Below are 15368 nucleotides of genomic sequence, written 5' to 3'. Positions count from 1 at the left end.
TGACTCAAACATCATGTGAAACCAAAAGGTATATAACAAAGGAAATCCTGAAGTTTAAGATTAACTTCCGCTTGAGCATATGTGAGCACTGAAGATCTTTTTGCGACGTCATTGCCATGCTAAAGAGACCTAAGGTCCAAGCAAGATAGACGTGTTCAATGAAGCAGTAATAATAGGTGATGCACTTCTCATAGAGGAAGAAGATATTGAGGCAAAACACATGCATGAAAACAAGCATCCAAGTGGTTTTTATGAGGAACAAAAGCCAAATATCTTTCTTGGCCCTTCTTTATATCATGCCTAAGCACATCTAATATATCTATGGTCAAAGGCCTGGGTCGAGGCGTTGCAAGGAACGCCTCGAGTTGCGAAAAAAATCATACCATGATTTGGGGTACTAGGGGGAGTGATGAAAAGATTTGTAGCTTGTCCCAAAGACATTCTCCATAATATCTTTGAAGGTTGGAGTCAGGAAGACATCCACTGGATGCGTTTGTAGTAGCCAAAAAACTTGCTTAAGGATAGGGCCTTTGTTGATGTCAAAGGAGAGGCCTTGGGCTCCTTCATGGTAGTGATTCCACTAGGGGGAACTCTACCAAAAGGGCGATGAGAAGGTTAAAGAAGCTGATGGTGGAAATTATGGCAGGATCTAGTACCTAATCATATTTGTCCATGAATGCAATGCATTTAAGCCAGCATGCTTTCCTCCGTACATGGGTTCTAGAACATAGGAGGGGTGAACCATGGGAAGTTGAATTGTGGCTTAGGGTTCTCTTTCTATGTGGAACAAGTCCCAAGCCCAGCGAACATCGTAGAACAAGTCCTAGGCCTAGCCAGATGGTGGATGGAGAGGTAAGCTAGGTTGATGAGGAGATTGCGGGGAGCTTTGTAGTACTCAGCCCAGTGTTGCAGCTTGAGTAGGAATGGTGGCCGCTAAACCGGCTGCTCACCCATAAGATGGAACATGAGAAGACAAGCATCAGAATGGGGGAGAATGTGCAAGGAACGCAGCAGTCTAATCAATAGTCGGTGGTGAAGATGGTGGTCGTAGCATCAAAACGCAGACCTTGTTGAAGATGGTGGCTCAGATCAGAGAACAACAACAATAGCAAAAACATGAAAAGATTAACACAACAACAAGCAGCAGAGATGATGACACGCCCTCGTTCGCATGAGTGATAGCTCAATACAAGCAACAAAACAAGAAAAACTCTAGGTGAAGATCATATCAGAAAAACCCTAGGTATAATCATAGGAGAAAAAAAACACAACCCGAGCTCTGATACTATGTTGGCATCCACAGGATCACATGGAGCTATTGAGGATGAAATATTCACATCGTAGTGGAGTGTGTGAAATAGAGAGAGAGAGAGAGAGAGAGAGAGAGCGCTCAAGTATGAGAGAGATTGCACAACTTGAATGGTACTCATTGTATATAGAATGAATGACCCAAGTACATGCTTTTATTGGCACCAAGTTTTGACTCTAAATAAGAGGGTTTTCATACCATAAAAGCCATTAGACTCCAGACTAACTCCGAAATATCCAACAACATGAGTGAGAGGTTGAGCTGCGAGAAGGGTGGAACTTCTCTTGAGAATAACTCCGAAATATCCAACAACATGAGTGAGAGGTTGAGCTGCGAGAAGGGTGGAACTTCTCTTGTGCTCGACAGCAACGTGGAGGTCAAGCTCTCACATGCTCCATCAACGACGCTTTCTATGAGGATCAAGACATCCGAGCATTCATGAGGTAAGTGATGTACCATGACCATGTATTATAGTCAACGCCATGGTATATTGGTTGCTTGATGAGCTCTTATGTGCTCTTAATAGTGGTTCAGCAATTCTCCCATGACATTGGTAGTACATCTACACCTTTCCTGTGGCATTGGAGACGACCAAATATGTGTGGTACCTTCACATGCCACACACAAGCAAACATATGCAACACATGAATGAAATATTCCCAATAAATAAGCAGTATTACAATCAAAACATATCATAATACCATTCCGAAGAAGAGTAAAACATCGCAAGCTTGACGAGACATCAAAGCTCTCTAGTAGAAACTCTGAACAAGTCGAATTGCTCTAACCATTGTAACATATCGTGGCAAGGTCTTTTTAAGGATCTTCCCTTCTTAAGGATCTTTCCAAATTCAATTAATCTTGTCTTAGGTCTTTTTCTTACAAAGATGATTTCCAACTTTAGGAGCAAGGTCTTTTCAAGAATCTTCCCTTCTTAAGGATCTTTCCAAATTCAATTAATCTTGTCTAAGGTCTTTTTCTTACAAAGATGATTTTCAACTTTAGGATATAAGCTTCCAAGTTTCATGGTCTAGCTACACTTCACATCAAACTTCTTCTAAGAATCCTTAGTCCATTCTTGAGGATCTTAAAACTACTTTCCTTTAAGGATTTCTTAGTATGTCTTTGTAATGAAGTAGGTTTGGGTGCACATGCACATAGAAAATGGGATCTAAGCACTTGGGCTTAAGGACATTTACATGTATACTTTTGGAGACCTTGGACTATATTAAGCATAGGACTCATAGACATTGTACCCTTTTGATTATGTTGTCTACTTAGTACTCATGCCCAAGCTTTCATGGCCTTCTTGGCTATTACCCTAAGATGGTGACTCCCACTCATGTTGTCACTCCATTGAGTGATCAACCCTAGTCTCTTGCATTGGTATCCAAGCCCTTGCCTTAGATCCCTAAGATTAGAGTCCTTGACTTAGAATCTTGCTTAAAAAGTTTTTTGTGAATCATTTTCGAATTGTATTTAATTCACCTTTCAAAATGCTTTTTCTTGATCTTGATTAATAAGAATTATTTTTGAATTACTGTTAATCTAATTTTTTTTAAAATCTTGATTAGTTTTAATCATTTTTAAAATTAACTTTTATACAAATTTCAAATTACTAATTTTTTATTTGGAAGATTACTAATGCAAAATTTTATTAATCATTTTTAAATTTTTATTAAATATTTTTTAAAAAATACTAATCCACTTTAAGATTTTGATTTCTTTAACTTCTTGATCTTGATTTTTAAAATTAAGATTTAAAAAATTTAAGCAACCAATATTGAGAGATTTTCTTGTATTATCTTGCTTAGAAAACTTACAATTTTAAATATTAATCTTTAAAGCTCTTTTTTCTTTAAGAAAAAACCCTAGATTCTCATATCTTGAGTTCTTGGAAGAAACATTGCAAGAATCGAGTTGTGCAAAAAATCTTGAATGTTGTGTAAAATTTTTAAAATATTGTAAAAAATATTCATATTGTTGTATAAGATATTACAAATTTCTGTGTGCAAAGTTTTGAGATTGTTGTGCAAAAATTTGATACATTTTCAAGAAAGAGTGTACAATCTCGATGCAAATTTCAAGATCATATACAAGATCATATACAGTTGACACATTTTAAAATTAGTGTGCATAAATGATACATTTTCAAGAAAGAGTGTACAATCTCGATGCAAATTTCAAGATCATATACAAGATCATATACAGTTGACACATTCACACGGTTATCAAGGAAGAGAGGAGTTGAAGGGCCATTGGAGCGTCTAGGAGCTAGCCATCGCTTTTGGAGCTTCTAGTATACCTCCTAGACGGTCTACATGGGAAATGATTTGGACAGAGTTAAAGCCTTGCATGGAGTTAAAGTAGACCAAACGCAATAACAACATATATACAACAATATTCACAGCAACTCAAGGTTCTTGATACATTGAAACTCACATCAGATAGGCGTTTCTACTACAACACATATATCATCGAAGCTGATGCACATCAATGCAGCTTGTTAGACATCGTTTGCGCTTGATCGTTGGTCTAGCCAACCTACTAGCATTTGAGCTTCATTGCTTTAGGCTCAGCACACACCTCTCAGCTTACTCAACAGTCATCAGCTGCAGCTTACTCGAAGGGAGTGCTAACTCCAAAGCGGTTTGCCGGAAGCTCGTGAGCCTCAGACAGTGCATTGACACTTTATCACTTCTCAGGACTAGTAAAGCTGGCTACAAAACAGCATCACCGCCTTGATCTGCAAGGCTCAGCTAAGCACAGAAGGTCGTCTATAAGAGTCTGGATTTGGTAGCTATTTACGTGCTTAAAAGTGTCTGTATCCAAGATTTTCCTGAAGTCTTAGGAAGCCTTAATAAGGTTAAGCTCACGAGACACAACAACAGTGTTTCACTGGCACTAGTAAACGCATCATCAACACAGTCAACGCATGCTTAACTTCATCATTTCTTTCTTCGTTTTTCCTCGGCTATGCATCACTGCTGGCACATCATCATTTTTTCGCATCAGTGTGCTAATGTAAAGCATATACTGTGGTTGTCACTTTGGCTAAGCGAAATAAAGGGTCGGCACAGCGAGCCATCAGCGAGCTATTTTGCCTTTAAATTCATCGCTTCATCGCCTCAGCGTCACAAATCGGCTTAATCACACTTAAGAGAGTAAACATTGAGCTGCCATAAAGCATCCAAGTAATTAGAGTTATCACAATACAAACGTCAAGAATAACAGGCACCTTCCATCGAGTGAAAATCTTAGTAGAAAGAAAGAACCGTTGAAAGGCAACGACACCAAGAGCTCGGGTGTGACTTACAAGAGCGCCCACAGTCCGACACCAGCCGCTTGAAAAGAAGAAGGCGACAGCTATGAAACCAACGGCCACAGCTCTCTTGAAAACAAGGGGCTACGAAACCAACGGACACAGCTGAGACACAACTGCAACACCAAAAACATCGACACGAAGCATCGTGCAATGTCATCAGCAATAATGCAACACATCGCAATATCATCAACATGCAGTGTCTGAATCTCACAACAACCGTGTTGAGTATGCAAAGCACCTCGACAGCAACGACCGCCAACAGCTGTTTTCCTTTTTTTCTACATACGCATCACAGTCGACAGCCATTTCTATCTCAAGTACAAACGTCTTTCATTACATGTCAAGCTACATCCATTGCAAGGCTTCGCAACAGGCATTGACTAGCTTCATCGCCTTATGAAGGCTCGGCGAGAGAGAGGTGAGGAAGAAGATTTTTTGGCCACCAGCGTTTAGCAGACAAGAAGACAGTCGTGAAGATAAAAAGATAAAAAGTTTTGGGGAGAACTTAAAATCTAGGGTTTCGTTTTGTCCATATCTACATATTTATCCCTTTTCACATTTTGTCCACCCATTCGTCCATTGCTTGTGGCCATTTACTATCCACCGCATTTCACACATACTCCTACAAGTTCTAGGCACGTTGATGCACATGTGTTTCACATTTGGGTAGTTGGTGTTTGATTTTATCATCTTGGAGGTGTTCACATGTTGATTACATTGTGTTCTTATTTCGACCATTGGGATGGATTTGTGCTTGGATAGCGAGTGTTCATGCGTCTTGGAGCATTTTGGGTGTTCTTGAGTGTGTTAGTTGGCCACTTGCATGCATTGTTTAAGGTGTTCACATGCAATGTGTTGTTGGCATATGTTTACCAATTGCTTTGAGATTGTTCACATGCATTGGAGCGTTATGGTTTTTGTTCACATGCACATTTTTTGGCATATGTTTACCAATTGCTTTGAGATTGTTCACATGCATTGGAGCGTTATGGTTTTTGTTCACATGCACATTTTTTGGTTTCTTTTCACATCATTGGGTGGTGCTTTTTCACACGTGGTGTGACATTCTTGAGCACATTACGACATGGGGATCCATTACTCCCTCTACCGTGCCTACGATCGTCGTGCTACCCACCATCATCGTCATCGACATCACTATGACTTCATCTCAGACGCTGATCGTGCGGCATCTGCTCATACCCTATTATTCTGGCTCTATGCCTATTATCTTGATTTGCCATTTCATGTGAGAAGATGCATATCATTTGTCGCGTTCATACATACATTTGGCACATCGCGGCTTCGATCTCTAGATCCTTCTTCACCGACATCATGCTATGATGACACATCATATTCATGTCACTTATGGATGTTTGAGCTTGAGATGTTGTTGCCTAGCCAGTTTAGACACTTATTTGATGAGGGGGATGTCTATGCCTGATGGTCCAGACGTTCTATATATGGTGATTTTGTTGAGGATCTATGTGATTATCTTTACAGGGATGGTTCAGCATTGCTTGCATGGGATGAATAATGTGGAGACTTGATTGAGTACCCTACATTTGTGAGTAGAGATGACTATATACCTGAAGATAGGTATCATTATGATATGCATTCAATGGGTAATGATGTGGATAGTGATGATGATAACCATGACTACAGATGATTATATGGGTGATGACTATATACCTGAAGATAGGTATCATTATGATATGCATTCAATGGGTAATGATGTGGATAGTGATGATGATAACCATGACTACAGATGATTATATGGGTGATGATGATCATAGTGATCATTCATGGGATACATTTTTTGAGTTATGGCATGACAGGTTTGGATCTTTGGAGAACATGGATCGAGCATGCTGCCACTTTCGTTGCTATCATAGTGGTGTTCGCATGGGCCTTGACAGCTTCTACGACTCACCCACGACATCGACTACCCATCATCTCATTGATTCTCATTTACTTAGACCGACTCATTCATTGTATTGTACACACACACATGATGATATTGATGTATCACACACACATACACATGATGATAGTGATACACATGCACTTGATGCCACTGACACATATGCACATGATGATGGTGTATGTGATAGTGATAGCGAGGGTGATGTGTGTGAGTTAGATCATGTGGACATGATCTCGAGGGCAGAGATGGTGCAAGCACAGTGAACATTACGAGCATCATAGAGCTACCTATCTCTATTCCTAGTGATCATAGAGATACATTAGATGACCACAATGATGCATTCCATGATCTTGATGGGGATTTGACTAGTCATGATCATTTGGCTAGTCATACATCCCTAGTTACACATGGGATTGACACTTCACATGTCGTTGAGCACATCATAGACCATGAGGAGCATAGACCCAAGGTTCTAGTATTAGATGTGTTGGGCTACTCCTCTAGATTTGTTACATGTGGAGAGATTTCGGATACAACCACTACTCCTAGTTTTCATAGCATTCCAGGCAGCATTCAGGTGGATCGAGTTGTTGTGATTGAGCAGTTAGGGATAGTGCAGCATGAGAGTAGTGATGAGTTCATGGAGGTGAGGCATCATAGGAATGTGCATATTGATCATATTTTTGGCATATCCTATGACATTGACCTCGAGAGATTTACATTTGATCTAGGTATTTTCTTAGATCCAGTGTCATTGGAGATTGATCTATCATGGGATTTAGGTCATATAGGGACACCAGTGATAGAGTTTGTCTATACCTTTGGGGATGACCTTAGTGGCCTTGGAGATTCCATTGACAGTGAGTTGGCTGATACCACTTATCTCTCTTGCGTAGACACTTTGTCAGTACTTAGTGATGATGATCTTTATGAGGATCCAGCTTTTATCTTAGAGGAACACACACATATAGTGTCTTGCACATGGAGATATTGTGCATGGGTCGGATCATACTCATACATACATTGATATGGTGGATCATGCCTTCGACTTTTCGAGTGGTGCTACATATGTGGCATGAGTTCATATCTGACTCTACATGAGGCCAACATTGAGATATGTTCTTTTGGCTCCTACGGATGTCGACATGAGCCTATGTTCTTTGAAGCCTGGACATTTTCCTTTGGATACATTCTTTGCCATTTGAGGAGCATAGTTTTTGGATATGTGGCTCGACATTCAGATTCATCTATGACATATTCTAATCTTGGCCTACACGATGATTCTTTTGTGCCACAACCATTTGACATTCTGAATTTCGAGCCTCTCCGATGGATACCTTTCATGCCAGATTCACACTGTGGTCGTCGTGACTGAGGATGGGCTTATGAGTTTTCCTTTCGATCCTAGAGCTACTATCTCTTTGGAGTCGAGATTTCCTTTTGATCCAGGAGCTACTACCATTTCATCTACGACGGTTTGGGATGTATACTATACATATCCCTTTGATCCTGGAGGATACTCGACTAGCTTCGTCATTGACAGTGGTTTCTTATCCTCTCCACTTGCACCAGATTATCATGGGACCATTGCCTTGGATTTTGCATGCCTCGGATTTCCTTTCGATCCACGTGGTTGCATAGATAGCCTCGTCATCAAACAGGAGCCCTTTATCCTATCCATTTGACCCAAGGAGTCATATTATTCATGTATGGGTCTTTAACTACATCAACATACAGTCATGGATGTGATTTTTGGCTTTTGTACATAGCCACTTGTATATGTCTTTTCTTTGGGCACAACCACCCTTCGATTTCGAGGAGGAAATCATTATAGGAGGGGATGGTTTCTAATGAAGTAGGTTTAGGTGCACATGCACATGGGAAATGGGTCTAGGCACTTGGGCTTAGGGACATTTACATGTGTACTTCTGGGGGCCTTGGGCTATATTAGGCATAGGACTTATGGACATTGTACCCTTTTGATGATACTCACTCTACAGACATTCATGTCTTCTTGGTGCTTATGCCCATGCTTTCATGACCTTCTTGGCTATTACCCTAGGATGGTGACCCACACCCATGTTGTCACTCCATGCTTTGAATGGCCAACCCTAGTCTCTTGCAGTCTTGAAAATTGGACCTTCTTTTTCCATGATCAAAACAAAACTTCATCATTAATTGATGGTGGTTAATATGTTAATGCGCATGGATTTTCTCAGAGACACCTTTATATTCGACAATCAAAGTATCTACCTAGAAAGGCGAAAGATCTTCTCAGTGGCTATGAGGTAAAATCAATCTCTTTAGTTTCTTACTGGATTATGCATAATTGCTATGTATGTTACCATGCATACTATGCATTGACATGTATATTACCATCTACATATATATTATGTATATTTGCCATGCATGTTGACTTGCATTGTCTCATCTCTATATATGATATATATTATGTATATATGCCATGTATGTTGACTTGCATCGTCTCTTTTGTGTATATATGGTTTGATCGTTCAATATGTACCATGTATGTATCTTACTTGGTTTCTCCATCTAATCTCTATTTATTCTTTAGTGACTTCATCTAATCTATGTTCAAACATTAGTTTCTTACTCAATATGCACCATGTATGTATCTTACTTGGTTTCTTCATCTAACCTCTGTTCATTCTTTAGTGTCTTCATCTAATCTATGTTCAATCGTTAGTTTCTTTTGCTACTAAGCATCTACATGTATACTACCATCTATCAAGTATAATATGGATGCATTGTTTATACTTGGTACGATATCTATATGTATGTTAACCACTCCGCATGTTAACATATTTCAATTGCCCGACCTATTGTAAGGCACTTTGCCATCTTACTCATTCAAACACACTTTTTTTTTCCGGAGAAAAGATCCTTCTATTAGTTAATGAGAAAACGCCATAAGGCTACAAAGCTCACCTCGCAAGGAGGGATAAAAACACAGTGAACTCCTGAGCTCCACCCCCGTGGCTGGCCGCTCTCTGGGGAGGGCTACCTAGTAGTACATGTGGGAGGTGAGAAAAGCCAAACTGGAGGCCTGTAGTGCCAAGTGACATCCTCACCCCTCGCGGTGAGGAAAGGGCCAGGCTGCCAAGTGCGGAGGAAAGCCTTGCGGTGCCCTCTCATGCGATCCGAGTCGCCCTGGAGTTTCCCCCACCAGTGTCCTCAAGGTGTGAATGATGTCCCCCCAGAGGGCCTGTATGACCTCCGCCGGTGGAGTCGCCTGGCGGTCAACGGCCTCCCTGCATCGGGCTCTCCAAATGTGCCAAGCCGTCATGCTGCTGATCATCTCCCATCTGTGCCCAACCCCCTCCTGAGGTGCTGCCGAAGAGAAGTCTGGCGTCGGAACCACCGCCATCGCCCTGTCAGAGACCTGGATGGTCGCACTGCCAGGGACGTCCTCATATCCAAGGGCCGGGCTGATGTCCGCGGCCCAAGCCACCGCACCCCACGTCACCAGCATCTCACTTGGTGAGCCTGCAAAAACCATCCTGAGAGCGCGCTGCCAGACCTGCTGTGCCTGTGGGCAATCCCATAAGCAGTGCCGCTGCGACTCCTGTGCATGGCTGCACCGAGGGCAGGACGCTGGGTGACTGCCGAAAGCTAGCCAAGCCCCCACAGCCAGTCCTCTATGCGCTGTGAGCCAGAGAAACAGCGTCACCTTCCGGGGCCGGAAGCTGGCCCAAAGGCGCTGCCAGAAGTCCCTAAGAAAGGCAGGGGAGAGCCCCTGTCGCCGCCAATGCTCGGCCGCCGCCGGGGTGCTCGCTATCCTGTGTCTCTGAATCCGCCGCCCCAGCCTCGCTGTGTACTGAAAAAAGGGGATGCCTGGGCTGGTAGGGGCCAAGTAGGGATCTCGCCAAAACCACTCACCTGGATCCCACTGAAGGCGAATAAGAGGCCTGCTGTCCCAAGCCCATAATCTCCAAGAACAGTCCTCCCCTATCGAGGCCGGTGAGGGGTCTACATACCACTGTCTCTGATGAAAGCCGACCACCCGCACCCTCTGAAGAATACATCCCTAGAGCCCATCCAAATCTAGTCGTGTCCTCTGAAGCTGGCCACCCTCTCCCACCTCGAAAGTGAGTGGGGCGACTCTCTCCGCTGTGCCGCAGACCGCTAGAAGGATCTCATGCCGAGTAAAGACATCCATCCACTGTGGAGGTGGAGGGTCCTGTACTGGGGTCCGCCACTCCCGGGGGATGGTCGCCTCAATGTCCTGTCTCATCAACTCTCTGCCCCTCATCCCACTGAGTCTCCTCTCCTGAGCCTCTAGAGGCAGCTGCTGAAAACCTATCCAGTCGTCTAGGGACTGGGCTGGGCCAGAGCTCAGCGGGCCCCACGACACGTGAGACCGCGATCCAACCATATGGCCACTGGTGGGGAGACGAATCAAGGGGTTCCAGATCAAAGGCTGCCTCAGGCGCTCCTCATCCGTGCCCGGGGGAGTCTGGAAGAGTGACGGCCTCAGATGCGCCCAGGCCCTCAGAAGGCTAGCTGCAAAACGCTCCTCGAAGCCAAGGCCCACTCCTCTGGATCGCTGCTCTGTAAAGATCCACCTGATGCTGGGGGTCCAGGGGCCGCTAAGAGAAGGGGTGCAGCTGAGCATCCTGGAAACAAGAAACTCCTTCCACGGCTCAGCGCCTGGCAGGAGGCCACGAACTACCAACTTGCCAAGCAATGCTCGGCTTTGGCAAATAGGATCAACAATGCCCAGGCCGCCTCTCTCCCTCGGCTGAGTGATCACCGCCCATGCCACCTTGGCCCTGGCGGGCCGCCCGTCGCCACCGGACCAAAGAAAGTTCCTGATGAGCCTCTGCACCTGGCCAATGCACGCCCGAGAGAAGGCCCAGCAAGAAGTGATGTACCACATAGTAGCAAGCAGAACCTGGTTGGCCACAACTACTCGGCCAGCCAGAGATAAACGAGCGGTACTCCAATACAGAAGCTTCTTTCGAATGCTCAGAAGAAGGGGGGCTATCTGCTGCTCCGGAGATATGTCAATGCCCACATAGCATCCCAAATAATGCACTGTAGTGCCGGGGGGCAGCCACTGAAAACCGTCAACTGGCCTCCAAGTCGGGGGGGGCATAGAGCTGACCCACAACCCACACGACTTGTGCCAGTTGATCAAAGCGCCCGAAGCTCTGCAAAACCTGTCCATGGCTAAGGCGAAGCGGCGGAGGTTCTCCTCACCTCCCTGAAGATAGACAGCAGTGTCATCCGCAAACTCCGAGTCTAGGAGCTCCTCCGAGGTGCGGATGGGAAGCTGGAGGCCCCGCAAACCTGTATCCTGTGCTGTCAAAAAAGTGCTCATGGCCTCCGCCACAAAAAGAAAAAGAAAGGGCGCCAAGGGGCACCCCTGCCGCACCGAGCGCGAGAGCTGGAACCTCTCTCCGTGCACGCCCTGTATCAGCACCTGGCTATGAGCCGATGTGTAGAGTGCAGAGACCCCACGGATCCACTGAGGGGGGAAGCCCATCCTCTCCATAGTGCCTTCCAAGAAGGCCCAGTCCACCCAATCATATGCCTTCTCGAAGTCGAGAAGGAGCACTGCCAGATCCTCCTGTCGAAATCTAGCCAGAGCCATAGCCTCCCAGAAAGAGAAATTGTTATCCAGAATGCTCCTATCCTGGATGAAGCCTGTCTGCGTGGAGTGGATGATGTCCGGAAGGTGAGGCTGAAGCCGCCTGCTGATCGCCTTAGCTAGGACCTTGTAGGCCGTGCCTAGCAAGGTGATCGGTCTCCACTGTCTAATCTCCAGTCTGTCTCCTCCCTCTTTGGGGATCAAGTGGATCAACCCCTCTGCCATGCTGTCCAGCATGACTCCTGACTCCATAATCTCCTGGAATGCCAATCTGAAGCCCCTATGTAAGAGGCCCCAGTACCTCTGGAAGAAAGCCACCGAAAGACCGTCCTCTCCTGGGCATTTGCCCCGAGGTAATGCCTCAAGAGCCTCCTCCAGTTCCGTATCCGAGAAGGGGGAGAAGGGAGTGCTGCAAATGGGCCGGCACAACCGGTCTCGTGAAGCTCCAGACTGCCTCCCGAGCCTCTCTCACCCTGTCATCTGCTGGCTCAGCAGAGAGAAGATCCCTGAAAAAATCTGTGGCTATAGCCCGAACCCTGGGGGGATCCACCACAACCTGGCCATCAGCCTGCCGAAGACGCCTGAGACCCTCTCGTCTGAAGCGAGGCCCTGTCGCCTCAAAGAAATCTCGAGTCACTCTGTCTCCAGCCTGTGTCCAAAAAGAAGCCCGAGCATGGAATCGGAACTCCACCCTCCTCTCCTCGATGGATCTGATCTCAGTGCGAGCTGACTCCATCTGCTCTGAGATCCAAGGGCTCGTAGGATCCCTCTCCTGGAGTCTCTGGAGGGACGCTAGACTCCTCCGTAGGCTCTTCTCCTGCTCTCTGAAGGCCTCCAGCCGGTCCAAGGCAGCCTGTCTGAGCATCTGGCTGATCTCCTGCAAGCCACTGGCAAGATCGCTGGCTGCCGATCCTCTCCTGAACTGCAGCTCCTGCCAGACCTGCTCAACTCTGATCGCAATCTCGGGCTCCTCTATGAGACAATCTGGAATCCGGACGCTCTGGCCCTGCTCTCCTCTCGTGGGGTCCTCGATCTGGAGAAGCACTGGAAAGTGGTCTGAAAACGAGGAGCCTGCAAGTATGCCCACTGTGCCACCTCTATCACAGGCCCACTCATCAATGTAAAACCTGTCGATGCGGGAAAGGTTAACTCCTGAGGCCCGTCTATCCGAGCGCGAGAAAGATAGACTCCCCTGCAACCTGCCAAACTCCTGGAGAGTCCACGGATCCTGGCCTCTCACTTGTAGCACTAGTTCCTCCCAGGCAGCGAGCTCCGGCCCATGAATGGTCTCCTGGCTGCCCCCCAACCTATCCTCTGCATCCTCCAGCATGTTGCAATCCCCTTCGAGGCACCAGTGGTCTGCCAAGGGGAGGGACTGCCTAATGGTGCTCCAGAACTCGGCTCTCCCGGTCGCCCCATTAGGGGCGTAGAAGTTGAGGAAGCCAATGCGGTCTTCCCCAACCCGAAGGATGATCCACTACGCACGACCCTGGACCAGAATGCCAGAGTCCACAACCTCGGATAGAAGCTGCTCGCTGACTGAGATGCATACTCCACCCTGGTTCCCCTGGGAGCCATATGCCGGTGACCAAAAAGTGTGACTCCTGCCTGGCAAGATCTTCCCGCAGGTGCGGGTACGCCCGGCAGAAAGGTGGTGCTCCTGGATGAAAAGGATATCTATGGGTCCTCCAACGAGAGCCCTCTGGATCTCCTGGCGAAGTCTGCCCCGACCAATGTAGCAGCGATGTCCACCGAGACCCTGGATGTTCCATGAGAGGATCCTCATGGATGAGCTATGGCAAGTGAAGCAGCCTCCACTGGCTCACCCCTCTCAGCCGGCCCGGATGATCTGCCCTCCACTCTGTGAGTCTTGGGCGCCGGCTTGGAGGGAGAATAATCACTGTCTGTCCGGGTGCGGAGTCTCTCCAAAAAGAGGGTGACCTGTCTCTGTGTCCAGCCCCACTCCGCCTTCGCCCTGTCCAGGGCATAGGCGTGAGACCAATCCTCTGCATAAATGTATCTAAAGGTAGGCTGCACCCTCGGGCGGCATGGAGGAGAATCAGAAGCACCGCCTCAACTGAGGTGTGGACCGGATCCGCCCGCCAGTCTCCTATACCAAACCTCATGCGGGCTGAGTGTAATCGGGTCTGCAATAGGTCCGTGAGCCCCAAGTCACTGAAGTGGTGAGAAAACTCCAGTATCTGATCACGCAAAACTTCCTCTACAGCGTTGCAATCCCATGCTGTGTCTGGGGCAACACTGAGAGGAAAGGAGAAAGCCACCATGCTGCTCACCACTGAGGGAGAACGAGAAGGATGGCACACCACGCAAACTCGCAAGGGCGCGACCAGTGTCTCGAACGGGCCAGCATCCAGCTGGAGGCACCTGAAAAAACCGTAATCCACTGGTAGCCCCATCACTCGCGGGGGCCCCCCAGGGGAGGCCCCCGCGGGCGAAGCAAGGATCGCCATCTCCACCGGCCCGGAGTGGCGGTGGAACAGCCGCTGGACTGAGCTTTGGCCTACCCAGCTGCGCTGCCCCGGGGCAGTGGGTGGTTTGGCGAAGTATCCTGGAGAGGCCGAGGGAGGGATGGGGGCTCGCGGCAAGGAGGGGGGAGAGCGAGGAGAGGATGGAGAGGCATCTGCCAGAGGATAGGTGTCAGGGGGGGCCGCCGGGGGAGGCGGGAGGGGGGGCTGGGGGGGAGAGGGGGGGGTGGAAGGAGTGCTGTCCGGGTGAGGGGAAGGGGAGCCGGGGGTCGAAGAGTGCGGCCCGGGATCCTCAGGAATCTGCTCCAAGGAGGGGGCGGGGCCCCCCGCGAGGGGAGGCGGGAGCGGGGTCTCCACGTGGAGGCTCCACCAGCAGCCTCAACGGGCACTGAGTCTGAATCCTCGTCCATCGGGGTGGGACCTGCTGGCCGCCTATCCCTGACAGGAGCATAAGTGCGGGTAGGTGCCTGTACGCCAACCGGAGTCGCCTGTCCGCCAACCTGTCCGCCAGCCTGTGCTGCCTGCTGGCGTCTGCGACGGTCCCTGCGGGACGGGCGTTTCCGCCGGCGAACCTCCTGCCATCCGCCAGCCTCCTGGGACTGCGCGGCATCCTCCGCCGGGGCCTGCTCGTCAGATGATGGCGCCTGCTGTGGCGAGCCAGGGATGTCCGGTCTCTGAGGTGGATGGCCACCCCTCGGGTCTCCTGCAGG

The 15368-nt window shown here is 47.6% G+C and overlaps 1 long non-coding RNA gene across 2 annotated transcripts; it reads right to left on the bottom strand.

Annotated features, from left to right (window-relative positions):
- Positions 1-1788: 1788 nt before the first annotated feature.
- Positions 1789-5123, bottom strand: LOC147630370 (uncharacterized). 2 transcript variants are annotated; one of them, XR_015267605.1, is made up of 3 exons: positions 4873-5123; positions 4626-4747; positions 1789-1917 (listed from the first exon to the last, which is right to left on the bottom strand). It is a non-coding gene; the product is annotated as an uncharacterized LOC147630370 (long non-coding RNA). The 2 variants fall into 2 exon arrangements; XR_015267606.1 differs by lacking the exon at positions 1789-1917 and adding an exon at positions 3766-4485.
- Positions 5124-15368: the final 10245 nt, after the last annotated feature.

Source organism: Cibotium barometz, chromosome 16 (genome assembly GCF_041138505.1).
Source record: "Cibotium barometz isolate CiBa-2024 chromosome 16, ASM4113850v1, whole genome shotgun sequence".
NCBI lineage: Eukaryota > Viridiplantae > Streptophyta > Polypodiopsida > Cyatheales > Cibotiaceae > Cibotium > Cibotium barometz.
Note: the sequence above shows the minus strand (reverse complement) of the source record. Positions and strands in the feature narration are given on the sequence as shown.